This window comes from Choloepus didactylus, chromosome 7, assembly GCF_015220235.1.
Source record: "Choloepus didactylus isolate mChoDid1 chromosome 7, mChoDid1.pri, whole genome shotgun sequence".
NCBI lineage: Eukaryota > Metazoa > Chordata > Mammalia > Pilosa > Megalonychidae > Choloepus > Choloepus didactylus.
This window is the reverse complement of record NC_051313.1, coordinates 108,871,859-108,891,123: the sequence shown is the minus strand read 5'-3', so window position 1 is coordinate 108,891,123 and position 19,265 is coordinate 108,871,859. Positions and strand designations below refer to the sequence as shown.

Sequence of the window (19,265 nt, the reverse complement as noted above, 5' to 3'; positions counted from 1 at the left end):
TCCCGTCTCCCATATCAGGACATAGTGGAGCATAATCAGTCAGCCAATGAAGAGCTGGTCTCAAGAAACCTGAGCCATTGGCTTCTCAAAGGCATCTCTTCATATCCTCCATAGTGTCCAGCCCAGCGCCAGGCCAAGGGCAGGTGCTCAATGTATGCATGAGTGAATTAAAGAATTAATGAATATATAAAACTGAGATATCTTTCAAGGGAAAGTTCAAGATAGATAGATAGATATGTACATATATATTCATAAAGGAAAATATATTAAATCTAGCACTATCAAAATTTTAAAATTCTATGGGACAAAAACATCATTAATGAAGTTGAAAAAGAAATGTTGGATTGTGAGAAAACATTTGCGACACATTCAAAAAAGAATTAATAGGCAAATTTTTAAACTCCCACAAATCCACAATCAAAAGACCAACAATCAACTGGAAAAACAGGCAGAGGACAGGAGCAAGCAATTCATAATTAGGAAACTTGGAAAGTCCGACAATCTGAAAAAGATGTTCAACGTTATTAGTATTCAGAGAAATGCAAAATTAAACAATAATGAAATACCAAACTTGATGCATCAGATTGAACACGTCAAAATTCTGTCACCATACATTTTAGGTTATCTATATGTAATCAGAATAAAAATGTTTAAAAACCCATAGAATTGTACAACACAAAGAATGAAGCCTAATGGAAACTATGGACTATAGTTAATAAGATAATTATAATAATATCATTTCATCAATTGTAACAATGGTGCCACACTAATGCAAAATGTTAATAATAGGGAAAACTGTGAAGGAGGAGGTATATAGGAACTCTGAACTTTCTGCATGATTTGTCTGTAAACTACAACTGCTCTAATTTAAAAAAAGAGGTTTTTTTTAAATATTGTCACCATAGAGGGTAAACAAAGACAGTAGAAATGGGGATATAACACTCTCAGTGGGACTACATTTTTACAGTCTTTTGGGAGGGTAATTTAGCCGTCTCTTTTAAATTGAAAGTGCATATTCACAATGATCCAGCAATTCCATGTCTCAGAAGGGCCTGAACATAAACGAGGAATTTTGAGAACAAATAAATCATGCCCTCTATCAAAGAAGCCTTCATGATTGTAGTACAAGACCTGTGAGCTCAAGCAGCAAGGGGGTCAAATCTCCAAGTTGGAATCTCCTTTCCTGCCTTATTGGCATTGGTTCCGCTTAGATTCACAGTCCTCTTTAAGATCTCCAAATCACCAAGTAAAGCCAAAGGAGCAGTTCTCCACAGATGGAGGAGGTGTGAGAAGAAAACAATGAGTTAGGAGGTTTTTTCCCCTCCAAGGGAGAACCCAGTTTTAGACTCCAACTTGTGAGTGATCTCCAAGGCCAGGTTCTGAGCTATATGGGAAAACCAGCCTGGTTATTTTATCATCACACCACATTTTGGGTCAAAAACAATACTCCCACGGTGATCACGCTTCTCACAGACAAGACTTGATTTCTAACAGCTTTGCACCTTCAATAATGTCAACTCTTCACCACTGGAGACATTGAAAACAATATATTTCAGTTTTTTTCCTAAGAGAGGGATATTCAGACAATCAAAGGCATAAACAGACTCACACCTCGTACACAAAAAATCCAGAAGACAGGCTGTCCTGAGAGAAAAGGGGCTAGTCAGGCGCTGGGAGCCTATGCATGATTGAAAGGCTATCTCAGAGAATCTCTTAGGGACAAGCACATGAACAAGGGGATGAGAGGGAAGGAGAGGGAGAAAAATTTGATGTAGAAACCAGGAATAAAAATTTAAAAATAGCTCTATCCGGATAACTCCATTAGCCTAGAAACTCTCCTCAAATGACCCCGTGGTGTACACGAGGTCATGCGCAGAGCCCACGGCAAGTCTGTGGCTGCCCCCTGGTGGGCAGAAATGGAATGGCCGAAATGGCTTCCACAGATGGAAAAGGGGGACTTCACTTCTTTCAGGCTAGAGGATGTTTAATTACCCAGAAAGATGAAAGACAGGGAACAAAGACATCAGAAAAGTCCCCGACCAAACCTTTCAAATATAAAACAAGGCAGGATGTGGTGAAGAACAAGCAGAGAAAAGTGAGCTGCTGAGAAGAGTAACGAATCTCTGGCAGAGGGTGGAGAAAGGCTGGCTCCTTCCCCAATCTGGACCAATGGATGTGAGTCTAGATGCTACAAATCTATTATATAAAGGCAATAGAATCAGGTTAATGGAATTAGGGGTGATTTGTGTTTCTTCTTTAGAAATTCCTTTAATGCTATTATATAATAGAATCATATGCAGTCTACAAGAATGGAATATGAATAATAAAACTATACAATTTTAAAAAATAATAAAGGAATTCGAAAGGTCATTGCTCTGAATAAAAATATATATGCAAGGCTCCCCTGAGGAACTGGGGGAAAATGCAGTAGTGTTGGACTTCCTCACCTGGCTTGTCGTTGATGTTCTCACAAACATTGAGGACTGGCAGTTTGACATGCTGAGCCCTCTGTCTTGGGGCTTGCCCTTATGAAGCTCATTACTGCAAAGGAGAGGCTAAACCTGCTTATAATTGTGCCTACTAGTCTCCCCCTGAGTATCTCTTTGTTGCTCAGATGTGGCCCTCTCTCTCTCTCTCTAGCTAAGCCACCTCAGCAAGTGAACTCACTGCCCTCCCCCCCTATGTGGGACCTGACTCCCAGGGGTGTAAATCTCCCTGGAAGCTCAGAATATGACTCCCGGGGATGAATCTGGACACAGCATCATGAGATTGAGAACATCTTCTTGACCAAAAGGGGGATGCGAAATGAAACAAAATAAAGTTTCAGTGGCTGAGAGATTCCAAATGGAGACGAGAGGTCACTCTGGTGGGCACTCTTACACACTATATAGATAACCCATTTTAGGTTTTGATGTATTGGAATAGCTGGAAGTAAATACCTGAAACTCCAACCCAATAACCTTGACTCTTGAAGACGATTGTATAACAATGTAGCTTACAAGGGGTGACAGTGTGATTGTGAAAACCCTGTGGATCACACTCCCTTTATCCAGTGTATGGATGGATGAGTAGGAAAATGGGGACAAAAACTAAATGAAAAATAGAGTGGGATGGGGGGGATGATTTGGGTGTTCTTTTTTACTTTTATTTTTTATTCTTATTTTTAGTTTTTCTGGTATAAGGAAAATGTAAAAAAAATAGATGGGGGTGATGAATGCACAACTATATGATGGTACAGTGAACAGTTGATTGTACATCACAGATGATTGTATGATATGTGAATATATCTCAATAAAACTGAATTTAGGAAAAAAAAAAAAGTTCCTCTCTCTGGACCTCCCATCCAAGGAAAAATGAGACACAGTTTGGCTCTTTGAATTACTAACTATATTCACCCTAAGCTCTCTCTCCTGGTTGTCATCCTGACTTTCCTTTACTCTTCTTTCTTTCTTTCATTCTTCCTTCCTTCCTCCCTCCTTGCCTCCCTCGCTCCCTTTCTTCCTTCCTTCCTTCCTCTTCCTTTCTTTCTCTCTCTCTCTTTCTTTCATTCTTTCTGTTAAATATATCATACATAAAAAGAATAAAGAAAAATCATCAAATAAGCATCCGTATTCCACCCCCCCACCCCCAGCATGAGAAATAAAATGCTGCCTGTATCTGTGACGCTCCCTGGGTGCCTCTCCTTCTTTCCCCTCGGAGGTCACCGCTATCTTAATTTGGTATTTATCCTTCCCTTGATTTTCTCTAGTATTACCACCTAATCATGTATGCTCAAACAATATATTGTTTACTTTTGCATGATTTTGCACTTGACATAAACTTGACATAACAATACTTATATAATAAGTATCCTCCTTTCCCTTGCTTTTTTCACCCAAACATTGCTTGTTTAACTTTTTATTGAAGTATAACATACATACAGAATAGTCCACATATCATAAATATACAGCTTGATCAATCAGCCTTAAATTTATGTTTCATCTATATTAATACATAGCTATAGTTCATTAATGTTCTCTTGATCTTTAAGTATAATTTTTATAAAAAAGAACTTATGTAATATATATGTTATAAATCATAATAAATTAAACACATTCACCACCCAACTGGAATATCACAAATAGCTTACATCTACGTATTGATTCCCTCCATACCATTCCTTTCCCTGCTACCTCCTTCAGAAGTAACCATTACTCTGAAAACCCTAGCTTTTTCTTTTGTGTATATTTATACATATATATTGCTTGTTTTTGAGCTTTACAAAAATTGTATCATACTGTGTATAGTCTTCAGAGATCTGCTTATCTTGCACTCTGCATTATGTGTAGAGATTCATACATGACCTTGCATATAACTATAGTTCATTTTCATGTAAAGAGTATTTCACCTATAACCTGTTCTCCTGTCAGTGGATATATGGTTGATTTCTAATGTTTTGCTTTTATGAACAGAGCTGTTCTGAACATTTTTGTACATCTCCCATTGTGCAGAACTTTCTTTAGGGCAACTGCTGAGAAGTAGGGTATGTGAATCTTCAGCCTTATGGGATAATGCCAAAATAGTTGTCCAAATTGACTGGGCCAAATTCTACTTCCCACCAGCCAGGAATACGTGATCCACATCCTCTCCAACTCTTGATGTTTAATCAGACTTACTAACCAATCCCCCGCCCCTGGTTTTCATCAGGAAATGATGCATTTTCCTGCATTTCTCTGATTACTAATGAGTTTAGACTCATTTACATAAGTTTATTTGCTCTTTGTGTTTCTTCTGTAAAATGTGTATCTTTTGCCCATTTTTCATTTGGTTTATTGGTGTTTAACTTATTGATTTGTGAATTTCCTTATATTTTCTATATATTATTTTTTCATTTATATGTGTTACAATTATGTTCTCCCAATTTGTGACTTCTCTTTTTATATTCTTTATGGTATCTTTTGAAGAACAGAAGATTAACTATTATTGTAGTGGAATTTTTCAGTCTTTTCCTCTATGGCTCTTGTTTGTTTTTTTTTTTTGTTTTTTTTTTTAATAATAATTATTTTATTACTGCATTATAAAATTCCATTGATAACAAATACCATTGTTCTAATAATAACAGTGATAATTTGCAGAGCCCCTAGCCTGGGCCAGGAGCTAAGTTGGGTGCTTTACCAAAGCCCCATGAAGCGTTCATGGGGAACATCATTATAGTTATTAGATCTACTTTAAAAAACAAGGAAACTGAGGCCCAGAGAAGGAACGGGACTTGTACAAAGCCACTTGCAGGCAGTAGCTGTTAGAGGCAGGGCCTCTGAACTCAGACCTGGTTTCCAACCCTAACCTGCCTCTTCCCACTCCAGGCCTCAACTTCCCTGATGGCGCAGGTCTCAGGGGAAGTGGACAACATGGAGGGCCTTCCTGCGCCTAACAATAACAACCCCGTGGCCCGCTGGGAGAGTCTGGATCGCGGCGGGGAGCGGGAGCAGCCGCCTCACTCTCTGAGTGCTCCCGGATCAGGCTCTTGCTTGTTTAAGAAATCATTCCTTGCCCCAGGCTTGGTAAGAAAGATATTATCCTCCATTGCTTTCTAAAAATTTTATAGTTTTTCTTTCTTTAAAATTTCAGGGCATCCAGAATTGATTTTTGTGTATGGTATGACAAAGAGATATGGTTTAATAATCTTCCATAGAACCAATTGTCCCAGCCCACCATTTACTGAATACCCTCTTTTTCCCAATGGTCTGTACTGCCAGTCATAAATCGGGTTTGCATACATTCATACATATATGTTGGGACTCTCTTTTCTGACCCATTAGTCATTTCATTTATTCTAGCACCATCATCATACTGTCTTAATTAAATCTTGATATCTGGTAGGGCAAGCCCCATACCCACACACATTTTTTTTTACTTCATCAAGAATATCTTGGCTGTTTTTTGCTGCTGTATAAAAATATAATGCTCTTTTTAATGCTAACAATTTCTCTATAGATTATTTTGGAATTTTTGTGCTTACAATCATATAATCTACAAATAGTAACAATTTCATTACATCCTTTCTGAGCCTTTTTAAAATTATTATTATTACTTTTTAATCTTACCTACCAGCTAAGGATAAACCTTGGAATATTATCTTTTTACAAACTTTTGGATTTAGTTTACTAATATATTTTTAGGATTTTTTAAGTATTTATGAGTTAAATTGGCCTATACTTTTCCTTTCTCAAAAAAATCCATGTCTGGTTTGGGTATCAAGGTTATGCTATCCTCATAAGATAAATTGGGATAAAGTCCTTTTTCTATTCCCTGAAAGAGTCTGTATAAGAATGGTACTATATCTCCTGAAATGTTTGATAGAATTTACTGTCAAAACCATTTGGGCTGAAGTTTTCTTTGTAGGAAGTTTTAAATTATGGATTCAATTTCATTAATGGTGACAGAACTGCTTGAGTTTTCAATGTCTTCTTGGGTCATTTTTGGTAAATTGCATTGTTCTAGAGTTTTATCCATTTCATCTAAGTTTTCAAATTTATTGACAGAAGATTTTTTTCATAGTAAATCCCTTATCTTTTTAATACCTGCAACTTTGATAATTATGGCCCCTTCAATAATTATGTCCAGTCTAGCCAAAAGTTTCTTCATTTCATGAGTCTTTTCAAAGAATCAGCTTGTGGTTTTGTTCACTATTGTATTTACGCCATTGATTTTGGCTCTTGTCTTTATAATTTCGTTTCTGCTACTTCTGCTCTTCTTCTAACTTCTTAAGGTAGGTAGTTTGCCTGAGCAGCTATCACAAATACCACCCAATGGGTTGGTTTAAACAATGGAAATTTATTGTCTCAGGGTTTCAGAGGCTAGAAGGCTAGAGTTTCAGAGGCTTCCTCCCAGGGTGCTCTGGTGCTGGCTTGCCAGCAATCCTTGTGGTTCCTTGGCTTTACGTCTGCTCCCCATGAATGGCAATGTCCTTTCCTTTCCTTGTCTGCACTTCAGGTTTCCACTGACTTTCAGCCTCTCCCTCCTCCCCTCCCCTGGCCGAACCCTGTGGCTTTCTCTTTATAAAACCTCCACTTTAGTCTGGATTAAGGCCCACCCTGCTTCAGCTGGCCACACCTAAAGTAAAAAGAACATCTTCAAAGGGGCCTTTTTATAATAGGTTCCCACCCACAGGGACACAGATTAAGATGAAGAACATATGTTTGTTAGGGTTAACTAATTCAACCTACCACACCAGGATTCAACTGTTGTGGTATGTTTTTTTTTTGTTTTTGTTTGTTTGTTTGTTTTTCTTGATTAAGCATTCCCCTGACTGCTGTGAGCTTTTGATTAGTTTCCAAATTCCAAAAAAAGTTGATTCTGACAGTGTTTGCCAGTTTCCTTGTTGCTTTTGTGGAGGAACAGAATTTTGGAGTTCCTTCCTCCATTATTTTTGCTGAATGTAACTGAGTCTGTGATTCTTTATTCATATTTTCAATCTCTTCTTTACATGCTTGTGGTAGTTTGGAGCTGTTATGTACCCCAAAAAAAAGCCATGTTATTTTAATCCATTCCTGTGGGTGCAGACCTATTATGGGTGGGACCTTTTGATCAGGTTATTTCAGTTGAGATGTGACCCAACCCATTCAAGGTGGGTCCTAATCCTCTTGCAGGAGTCCTTTGTGAGAGGATAAAAGACAGAAAAGGCCCTGGAGAAGCTAAGAGAGGAACCTCAGGACACAGACAGGAAGCCACTGGAACCAGATGCTGAAAGCAACAAGACCTGGGAGTGAAGGACCAGCAGAAACCAGCCATGTGCCTTCCCATGGGACAGAGGTGTCCCAGACACCCACAGCCTATCTTCAGAGAAGGTATCATCCTATTGATCCTTGAGTTGGACATGTTCACTGCCCAAGCACTGTGAACTGTAAGTTAATAAATCCCCGTTGTAAAAGCCAACCTAATTCTGGTATATTGCATTCTAGCAGCTTTAGCATACTGAAACAATACTCATTTTATAAGCGCAATTAAAGTCTTTGCAGGTCTTTTTCTACTGTCTATTGTTGCTTTCTGCTCTCATTCATGGGACCTTATTTTGTATATTCTGTGATTTTCATATTCTATGGAAACTCAATCCATGGGAATTATTTTTAAGCAGTTTTATTGAGATATATTCACACACCATACACTCCAGTTGATGTGTATAGTCAGTAGCTCTCAGTATAATCACAGAGTTGTGCCTTCATTACCACAATCAATTTTAGAACATTTTCACTGCTCCAAAAAGATAAACCCCATACCCGTTATACCCCTATTATTGGTACTTAGCATTGGTGTGGTAACTTTGTTACAACTGATGAAGGAATACTAAACTATTTCTGTTAACTACAGATCATAGTCTGCATTAGGTATATTTTTTCCCATATACCACCCTATTATTGACACCATGTAATAGTGACAAACATTTGTTCTAGTTCATGAAAGAACATTCTTCTATTTGTACAATTAACCACAATCATTGTCCCCAACAGAGTTCACTGTGTAATGCAATCCCATGTTTTATCCTCTAGCTTTCCTTCTAGTAACAAACACAACCCTAAACTTCCCTTTTCAACCACATTCACACCCATAATTCAGTGCTGTTAGTTAGACTCACAATAATGTGCTATCATCATCTCTGGGAATTCTTTGAGGACTCAGGACTCTGGATACATTCATCCAGAGAGGATTGCTACCTGTTTTTTTCCAGGAGCCTGGGGTCACTGTCAATCCAGGATCACTTTAAAATAAATTCCTGTCTTGAAGTTTTTAAGGTAACATAGGATGTATGAATTCTGGCTGTAAACTTACATGAGGCCTCGGTTTTTCTTATGAATTCCCAAGGGAGATTTTTTTCTGTCCATAACCAGCACCTTGATTAAGATAAATAATTTTCCTTTCTGTTGTTTATCAGATTTATTTCTATTTTACCCTTACTCTGAAGATGTGCTCATTAGACATACTTCTTTGGAAAGCCTCAGGTTTTGTCTTCTGTCCCCCATGTTCCCCCCGCCCCCTTCCCAGGTCAAAGTATCCAAGAGAAGCCCCCAGCCCCAGGGCAAAGTTAGTTTTAGAACTAGTTCACCTCTCTGCATTAATTTTGATCTCTAAATATTCCTTACTTTCTTTCCAGCTCAGTGACATCTTTAAAAAGGTGTTTTCATATATTTTATCTAGCGTTTCTAGTTGCTTTCAGTGGGAGGGCCATTTAAGATACCCAGTAGGCTCTCCGCCATCTACTCCCAATGCCCCCAAACTTGCTTCATTTCCTTTCCTCTCCCCAGAGGCATAACCAGGAAAAACGGGCCTCAATGTGAAGACTATTGGCCCCCAAGTTTTCAAAGCAAAAAGTTCTCTCCAACTATTTCCAGCCAGCAGGCGGACTGGGTTTAACTAAGCCAGAATATGGTTCTTTGAAGTTGGAGAAGCCGTAGGAGGTGTCACATTTCCCCTGGATCATGGGGCTACATTATTAAAAAACAGCAGCCTCAGACTGGCGTCGGGGCTCCCAGGAACCTCAGAGGCAGAGATTTGAAAAAGACACTGGTCTGGGTCCTTCAGTGGCCATTTCCCTCTTCTGCCTCAGTTGAGAAAGCCCCTGAGGGGAAAGTTTCTGCAGGGGCTCCAGCTCCAGGCAAAGGGAAACTGTCTGACCTGACCCTGCTCTGGAATCCCACGTGGTGTGTGGGCCCCAGGCACCTTTTATACTTTCTTCCCTCCCTGCTCCTCTCAACTATCAGCATTCCATTAAATTCTTTGAAAATTAAATGTGGTTTCATTGTTTCTAACTCTGAGAGAATAGGAGGCCTTGCCTTCTTCAGCCGGAAATCAACACAACCCCTCCCATCCTCAGCCTGACACTGCTCAAAGCCACCTTGTTTGGGTTTAAGCTATTCAAGCTCCTGATTTTCCAAAGGTTTATACAGAGTAAAGAAATATGCTGTTGCCTCACCGTGTGACATGCTGAGAGAAAGAGGAGAGCAGATCCAGAACTGCTCCAAGAATTGCTAAAGAAAGCTCTCGGTGGCATGAGAGTGACTACAGAAGCAGCATGGAGAGGCTAAGACAGAGCAGGAGGTTACCTTTCCATTAGGATTCTCCCGGTGATGGGTTCCTGAGATGCAGTGAGTCCTGTGGGGCTCTGCCTAACAGCAAGGTAACCATAGAATGGCCTCGTCTTCCTCTCAAATTCAGCTTCAGGCTTTGGTGACAGCTGTGTGGTGGGAAGGCCATAAGGTTTTGGAGTCATGAATGCTGAATTTGAATCCAGGCTCTACCACTCACCAGCAGCACTGGGCTATGCATATCTTACGTATCCTCTTCACCTTTCACTTCCCTCTTCCGTAAAATATGGGGAATTAAATGTGATGCCTCTGGTAGTTGTTCGATAAATCTTTGTTCCCACAAATAAAAAAAATCCATGAACTCATTAGTGATGAGAGAGAGAGAAACTCATTTGCTCCCATTAGAGGTGACTGTCACCCCAACTCCTTGGGCTGAAAATTGATAATTAAAGGGAAAGAATTCAACACATATCCTACCTTTTTAGGAAAAACCGTGGTTCATCCCCAGCTGATGAATTAGGGATAGTTCCTTTTGACCAAAGAATGTCAGTTAATAAATGTAGAAGGAATGACAGGATTAGAAAATCATCCAAGCCCTTATGATACTTGGCTTTTGGCTTGAGCCAGTTAAAGTGGATTTCTGTTACTTGTACTTGAAAGATCCCTAAATCAGTAATAGCATATATGTTAAAGGATTGTTGTGAGCATTAAATAAGATTGCACCTGTAAAGCCTTTAACAAATTGCCTGGCACAGAGTAAGCACTCAGTAAATGTTATTTGCCTTCACTTGGTGTGCCAGTTTGAATGTATTGTGTCCCCCAAATGCCATTATCTTTGATGTAGTCTTGTGGGGCAGACGTTTTGGTGCCGATTAGATTTGCTTGGAATGTGCCCCACCCAGTTGTGGGTGATGATTCTGATGAGATACTCCCATGGAGGCATGGCCCCACCTATTCAGGGTGGACCTTGATCAGTGGAGCCATATAAATGAGCTGACTCAAAGAGAAGGAACTTAGTGCAGCTGTGAGTGACGTTTTGAAGAGGAGCAAGCTTGCTAGAGAGGAACGTCCTGGGAGAAAGCCATTTTAAAACCAGAACTTTGGAGCAGATGCCAGCCATGTGCCTTCCCAGCTAACAGAGGTTTTCCGGACGCCATTGGCCATCCTCCAGTGAAGGTACCCTATTACTGATGTGTTACCTTGGACACTTTATGGACTTAAGACTGTAACTGTGTAGCCAAATAAACCCCCTTTTTATAAAAGCCAATCCATCTCTGGTGTTTTGCATTCCACAGCATTAGCAAACTAGAACACTTGGGTTCTCCCAAAAGCATATCCTAATTGGTTCTTAAAGGGCAAAACGATTCTTACACTTTTTATGGCTAAAACATAGATATACATAATGAATAATATAGCACAATACATAAACAACTTTACAGTATAGCTGTATTTTTTTTTAATAAATTCAGTCTTACAGAAACAGTTGCAAAAACGATACAAACCCCATACACAGAACTCCAGCATACCCCGACTCCCCTCCCCTGATACCCCAATCCACCAACTTTAACATCCTGTCACACCGCCATTTCTTTCTTTCCCTCCCTCCCTCCCTATCTATCATCCATCGTCTATTGCTGTCTTCTGAACATGAGAGCAAGCTGCACACATCCTTGAACAAACAATATAATTCATATATACATTTCCCATGAAGAAGAACATTCTTTTATGCAATCACATTAAGCGCTATAGCTGTAGTATTAAAAGTTCATAGGTGGTGGAACAACCTGGAAAAAAATGTCTAAAAAGTCTTGTTTAAGGGGGTGTGTTCTAGTTTGCTAGTGCTGCCAGAATGCAAAACACCAGAGATGGATTGGCTTTTATAAAAGGGGTTTATTTGGTTACACAGTTACAGTCTTAAGGCCATAAAGTGTCCAAGGTAACACATCAGCAATCGGGTACCTTCACTGGAGGATGGCCAAAGGTGTCTGGAAAACCACTGTTAGCTGGGAAGACACATGGATGGCGTCTGCTCCAAAGTTCTGGTTTCAAAATGGCTTTCTCCCAGGACGTTCCTCTCTAGGCTTCAGTTCCTCAAAATGTCACTCTTAGTTGCACTTGGGGTAGTTTGTCCTCTCTTAGCTTCTCTGGAGCAAAAGCCTGCTTTCAATGGCCGTCTTCAAACTGTCTCTCATCTGCAGCTCCTGTGCTTTCTTCAAAGTGTCCCTCTTGGCTGTAGCTCCTCTTCAAAATGTCACTCTCAGTTGCACTGAGTTCCTTCTATTTGTCAGCTCATTTATATGGCTCCACTGATCAAGGCCCACCCTGAATGGGTGGGGCCACATCTCTATGGAAATATCTCATCAGAATTATCATCTACAGTTGGGTGGGGTGTATTTCCATGCAAACAACCTAATCCAAACGTTCCAACTTAATCTCCACTAATGTGTCTGCCCCACAAGATTGCATCAAAGGATATGGCTTTTTCTGGGGGACATAATACATTCAAAGTGGCACAGAACTGGATTGTTGATAATTTACCTTGGACACTTTATGGCCTTAAGACTGTAATTTTGTAACCAAATAAACCCCCTTTATAAAAGCCAATCCATTTCTGGTATTTTGCTTAACCCCAGTATTAGCAAACTGGAAAATTCACCATCTCCCAAGAGTCATTGATTGGGGGCTGCTCCCAGGGAATGTTAATCCACAGATCTTTCAGGCTGCCACACAAAGACAGCAACATGATTTTCCACACTTCCAGTCACCATGACAGGTCCAAGATATATGAGCTGTCAGTGTGCCTCTATTATGTGGCAATTACTTAAAATAACATAAAGTGCTATTAGGAGAAGTTTTCTGGTAAGTGAAAAAGCACCATTCTTTATTAAGGTCCCTGGGGACATATACAGTCATACAGGTGCTATTGGATTTGACAAATTAGTTGGTTCCTTTAAGGTCAATCACAAGTCAAGTCACTTCAAATTTAACCCATCTTTCCTAGAGATTCAGGATTAGAGCGTGGGTGGCCAATGCAGGAAATACATTTCATACGATAAAAATGCCAAAATTGAGGATGAAGAGAAGTAAAGATAAAATACAAATATATTTTTTTTTGTTGTTGTTGTTTTTCCATCACTCAAAAAAAATCTCTCCTGGGCTAAACCTGTTTACAATTGTGCCTAAGAGTCTCCCCTTCAGTGCCTCTTTGTTGCTCAGATGTGGCCCTCTTTCTCTCTCTCTCTCTCTCTCTAGCTAAGCCACCTCGGCAGATGATCTCACTGCCCTCCCCCCTACATGGGATCTGACACCCAGGGGTGTAAATCTCCCTGGCAGCACAGGATATGACTCCCAGGGATGCATCTGGATCTGCATCGTGGGATTAAGAACATCTTCTCGACCAAAAGGGGGATGCAAAATGAAACAAAATGAAGCTTCAGTGGCTGAGAGATTTCAAATGAAGTTGAGAGGTCACTCTGGTGGACATTTCATACACACTATATAGATGACACTTTTTAGGTTTTAATATATTGGAATAGCTAGAAGTAAATACCTGAAATTATCAAACTCCAACCCAATAGCCTTGACTCTTGAAGACAGTTGTATAACAATGTAGCTTACAAGGGATGACAGTGCGATTGTGAAAACCCTGTGGATCGCACTCCCTTTATCCAGTGAATGGATAGATGAGTAGAAAAACGGGGACAAAAACTAAATGAAAAATAGGGTGGGATGGGGATGGGGGGTGATTTGGGTGTTCTTTTTTCATTTTTATTTTTTATTCTTATTCTGATTCTTTCTGGTGTAAGGAAAATGTTCAAAATAGATTGGGGTGATGAATGCACAACTATATGATGGTACTGTGAACAGTTGATTGTACACCATGGATGTATGGTATGTGAATATATCTCAATAAAACTGAATTAAAAAAAAAATCTCTCCTGTGATTCCTTCATCCCTAGCACCTGGCAAACATTGATCTTTTCTCCATCACTCTAGTTTTGTTCTTTCTGAGAATACCACTCAAATGGAGTCATACAGTGTGTAGCCTTTGGAGACTAGCTTCTTTTATCCAGCATAATGCTTTTGAGATTCATGCAAGTTGTTGAGAGTATCAATAGTTTGTTCCTTTGTTTTGCTGAGCAGTATTCTATTGTTTGGATGTTGAAGAACATTTGGGTTGTTTTCCAATTAGGGACAATTATGAATAAAGCCACTATAAATACTCCCTATAAGTTTTTGTCTGAACAAAGTTTTCATTTCTCTGGATAAATACTCGGGAGTGTGATTGTCGGGTCATATGGTAAATGCATGCTTAACTATATAAGAAATGGCCAAACTGTTTTCTAGAGTGGCCGGAGCATTTTGCATTCCTGCCTGCAATGTTAGAGAGATACAGTTGCTCTGCATCCTTGTCTGCACTTGCCACTGACAATACTTTTTGTTGTAGCCATCTTAGGGGATTTGAAGAAGTATAGCTCACCCTAGTTTTAAGCTGTATTTCTTTAACAGCTAGTGACATTGAACATCTTTTCATGTGCTTATTTGTCTTCAGTATATCCTCTGGTGAAGGGTGTAACTCTTTTGCTCATTTTGGATTGATTTCTTACTGATTTTTTTTTTTAAACAACTTCCTTGAGGAACAATTTACATGCAATAAAATTCACCCATTTTAAGTGTACAATGAGTTTTAGTGAGTTTATTACCACAATCCAGCTTTAGAACATTTTCATCACCCCAGTAAGGTTCCCTCATACCTGTTTAAGCTTACCACTGAGATGTGAGAGTTCTGTGTTGGATGTGTGATTTGCAAATATTTTCTTTTAGCCAGATGAATGAGAATGCTATAATGGGGGCCTAAAAGGTGGGTGACAGAACTTGCAAATATTTTCTAGGTCCTGCAAAATGTCTCCTTTTGTTTGTTTTTTTCCTTTCACTTTTTTTAAAAAATTGTGGAATATAACACATTTACATAGAAGTGATAACTTTCCAAGTGCAATTTAACAAGTACATAGAGAGCAAATTTTAGTTACAGTTCCACAGTTTCAGTTATTTCCTTATTGTGAAATATAACATATTTGTAAAAAGGTGATAACTTTCAAAGTACGATTTAGTGAGTAGTTATATAGGAAATATATGTTTGTAACTAGCATAAACTATGTAAAACCAAACAGTCAAAAAGCTAAATAGTCAATGTTCCTTTTGGGGAATTTTTGTGTACAAGCTGGGTTTGCTGAGGCTTCTTAAACTGTAGCTTCAATGAAATTTCCTTGGGAAATCTCCGTAAGCATTCCATTGCTCAAGGACCTTAGAAAGTCATTCAACATTACAGTCATCTTTCTTGGAAATGTCCATCACTGATGTGGTATGAATGAATGCCCCTCCCCAAGAATTTCAATAACTAACGCCAGGAAACAGGGCAGTTTGTTGTCCCTCCTTTTTTCCCCTCCTCTTCAAAATGACAACTTTTGTGTCAGTCTTTGGAATCTTCTATCCGTACTGGAAGTGTCCCCTCTTCTTTCACTGAAAAGTTCTTCCTTTGATGTTTTATCTTCTCTTGAACTTTTCAAGAGAAATACTTTGCTGAAATCATTGCTTTACTGAGGCATATGGATTCTCTGTATCTAATCATGCTGCCGTGCATTGTAAAGTTTTGCCATCATGTGAATGTGGACTGAATTGGCCTGCACTTTTCACTTACTTCCAATTTTCTTCTTTCCCACAAAAATTGTGCCTATGGAGAATGCAACAACTTGCGTTTTACTTTTCTTTCTTGCTCTTATTGTCTCAAAATATGCTTCATATTCAAAGTGATGGTTTTTCTTGATTATTTGTTGTTGATATTGTCCATTTGACATTGTGTGCATCAGTCACATTTCTCCTTATTGGATAAAGGGAAAGCACTGCAAAGAAGATGGATGTATTCCCTCCGGTGAAGCCAGTAATGCCCAGGTATATGAGAGCTTAGACCAATTAGAAGGAGTTGGAGGGCATAGTTCCAGGCTGCCTTTACTTCTGACACCAATTACAAGTTCAGGGGTGTTTTCCAAAACCATTCTCAGGTTTGATAATTCACTAGATGGACCCATGGGACTCACTGAAAGCCATTATACACATCCTTTTGGTTTATTACGGGGAAAGAATGCAGATTAAAATCAGCAACAGAGGATATGCATAGGGCAGAGTGCAGGAGAGTTCCATACATGGAGTCAGGACCCATTACAAAATGCACCGAGTATTGCCGAGCAGAGAAGCTTACCTGAGCCTCAGTGTAGTTTTTATTGACACTCCATTATGTGGGCAGGACTGATTGATGGCCCACATGGTGGTTGATCTTGGCCTCCAGGGCGACTGACAGAAAGTGACCCAAAGCCTCAAACCTAAGTCACATGGTTGGTCTTTCTGGGTGCCCAGACCCCACCCTAAGATCCAGTATGGCATTCCTCAGCCCTAAACAAAGACACTCCTATCAGGTATGACACAGATTACCTCCCAGAAGCTGAGGACAAAGGCCAGACTTATTACACAGGTCATTTATGTGTTTTTGCAGGTGAAATTGCCCAGACATCACTGTAATTTTGCCTTTGGATTAAGTCCAGTCACTAGATGGTAACAATGTAAGTTTTGAGGCTACTGATATGGTGTTATCATAAAACAACAACAACAACAACAACAAAAAACCCTATAAAAATCAGGGGTGGATACAGATTAAACAACTTGCCCAAGCTACAAAGTTAATAAATTATGGTACTTTGAATTTGAAAGTAGGTCTTTTGACCTTTGGACCTTAAAGTAGATCTTTGGCCAATGGCTCTTTCCATTGGACTATAGTTGCCTTTTGAGAAAATAAACCAACAAAACTCATGTCCTCCCTCCCCTTCCCTTCCCTCCTTTCCTTCCTTCTCAATTCTCTTTCCCTCTCTTCTCTCTCTCTTTCTCTGTTATATAAATTGTATGGAAAGAATAAGCTTTCCTCCCCAATCCAGGGAGAAATAGAGGGGAATGAGGGCCCTTGGCTAAGATTGACTTGTGTTTGCAAGTCACAAGTTTGACCACTTGGTGTTGGGGGGCATTAACTGATAAATATGGCTAAACCAAAAGGATATAATTTGAAAGTAGGAGGTAACATGGCCCTGCAAAGTGAAGTGAAACACGGACTTCACTTTGAGAGCATGATGCCATACAAATTTCTAAAAATCACTTTTCTGGGTTTGTTTGTTTGTTTTCTCTGAATAACAGAAGCAGCTAAGCTATTTTGAGTTATAAGGAAGAGGCCAAAGAGTTACTGTACATAATAAAGTTTCATTGTGAGAATGTGAGGGACATGAGAACTCTGGAGAAACTGCTTTCAGCACAAAAAGTTCCTCCAACACTGGGAGATAACAGGAGACTTCATGAAGAACCAGAAACATCTGAGATTCAACAGCTGCTCTAGCAAGCCACAGCTGTGGTGTCAGAGACTGAGGGAAATCCCAGAAGACTTCCCAGAGGAGGTAACATTTGGCTTAGCCTTAAAGGATGGCTAAAATTTTGGTAAGTTCCTGTGGATTCCAACTATGTGAGAAGTGATTGAGAAAAAAGTAGGAATTATGGCAGAATGTGTTTGCAATGAATATCTTCCATTTCTTCCTCTGGATCCATTTTTCATTTTTCTCTCCCCCTTTTGTGACTGGAGAGCTGACCCATATAGACTGTACCAATAAATTTCCTTGCCCTGAATTTTTCAATTGAGTTCAGCCGATGGAAGTTACCCAAAAAAAGATTAGAGGAGAATAGGGTTTTATAATTCCTGTGGCTTTCCCCCTGCCAAGTCACAGTGGGTTGGCTGCATCCCTCTAGTGAGGGCCACAGCTCCAGCCAGGCAGCTTTCTGTCAAATTCAAATAACAGTTTTGCCTCTTCAGGCCTAGGGGTGATGAGTTATTGCACCATTTCTTAAAGCTTTGCCTAAACTCTGCCCACAATTTTCTAAGTAGTCCCTTTATTAAGCCTGCCTCAAATTATCCATTTTGTGTGTGCCATCTGTTTCCTGCCAGATCTGACTGATAACGGTGTGTCTGGTTAATGGATATTAGTTCAGGCTAGCTGGAGCATGAAGTGTGTGTGATGAAACAGAAATAGACCATGTGAGAACAGTAGGCTGAGAACAGATGGTAGAGGAGTTTGCCTTCCAGGACAGGGAGTTCATCAGGCAATTGAAATCTCAGAAGGTTTTAAACAGGGGATGACATTCTTTAAGAAAACTAACTTGGGGGCCACATGCAGAATGGTTTTGAAATTGGAGATGAGGAACCAGTTAAAGGATTATTACAATTACTATTATTAGAAGATAACAATAATCAGATTGGCAAAGATCCAAAAATTTGATAGCACATTGTATTGATACGGATGTGAAGAAATGAGGGCAATTTGATAACTACCAATATTATAAATGTTCATACCTATTGATTCAGCAATTCCACTATGTATTTAGCTTACAGATATAATTGCACACATGCTAAATAATTTATGTAGAAAGATGTTAAGAGAAATATGGAACTTGGGAGAGAAAGAGGAGAAAATGGAGATTTTAGGAATATATGGAATTTGAAAGGGTGAAGGTTGTGGGTGCATATACAGGATTGTGCACATAGGTAAGAGTTGGGGCTCTAGAGAGCACATATACTATTTGGGGGTTATCAGACTCCAGAACCCCAGTGAAGAAAAAGAAGCTGTCTTAAGAGAACTAGGGTAGAACAAGGCTACAGAGATCAAGGAAAAGTTAATAAACTGTGTCCAGGGTGAAAAGGATGACGAATGGAGGCAGAGGGTGGGTGACAAGAATCATCTGAAAAATGATGAACCCATCTGAAAGCAGTTTCAGCAGAGAAAAGAGGTAAAAGACCCATTACAAAACCTTAAAGAGGGAGATGTATATTTAGGTGGACACAGTAATGCTTTTAAGATGGCTGAGAGTACAGGGAAGGAGGTGGACTATCATTCAATGATATGTGGGGTGAAGGGACCAGTTTTCTCAGGACCTGGCTGCTTTGAAAGAAAAAGGCCAAAGGAAAAGGAGTAAGATCCACAGTAAGTATGAAATGGGCACAAGAAGAAAAAGTGGCTCTGGGGAGGAGGAAATATGCCTCTAGAAACGAAGGACCAGCAGAAGATGGACATATTTTCAAGTATGAAGGGATGTTAATGGGGTAATAGTTGGATGGCCTATAAC

General features: G+C 39.5%; 1 protein-coding gene across 1 annotated transcript in view; it reads left to right on the top strand.

Moving 5' to 3' along the window:
• Positions 1-19,265, top strand: part of BICRAL (BRD4 interacting chromatin remodeling complex associated protein like) — a 119,284-nt gene that overhangs the window by 6,995 nt on the left and 93,024 nt on the right. The window lies entirely within an intron of this gene.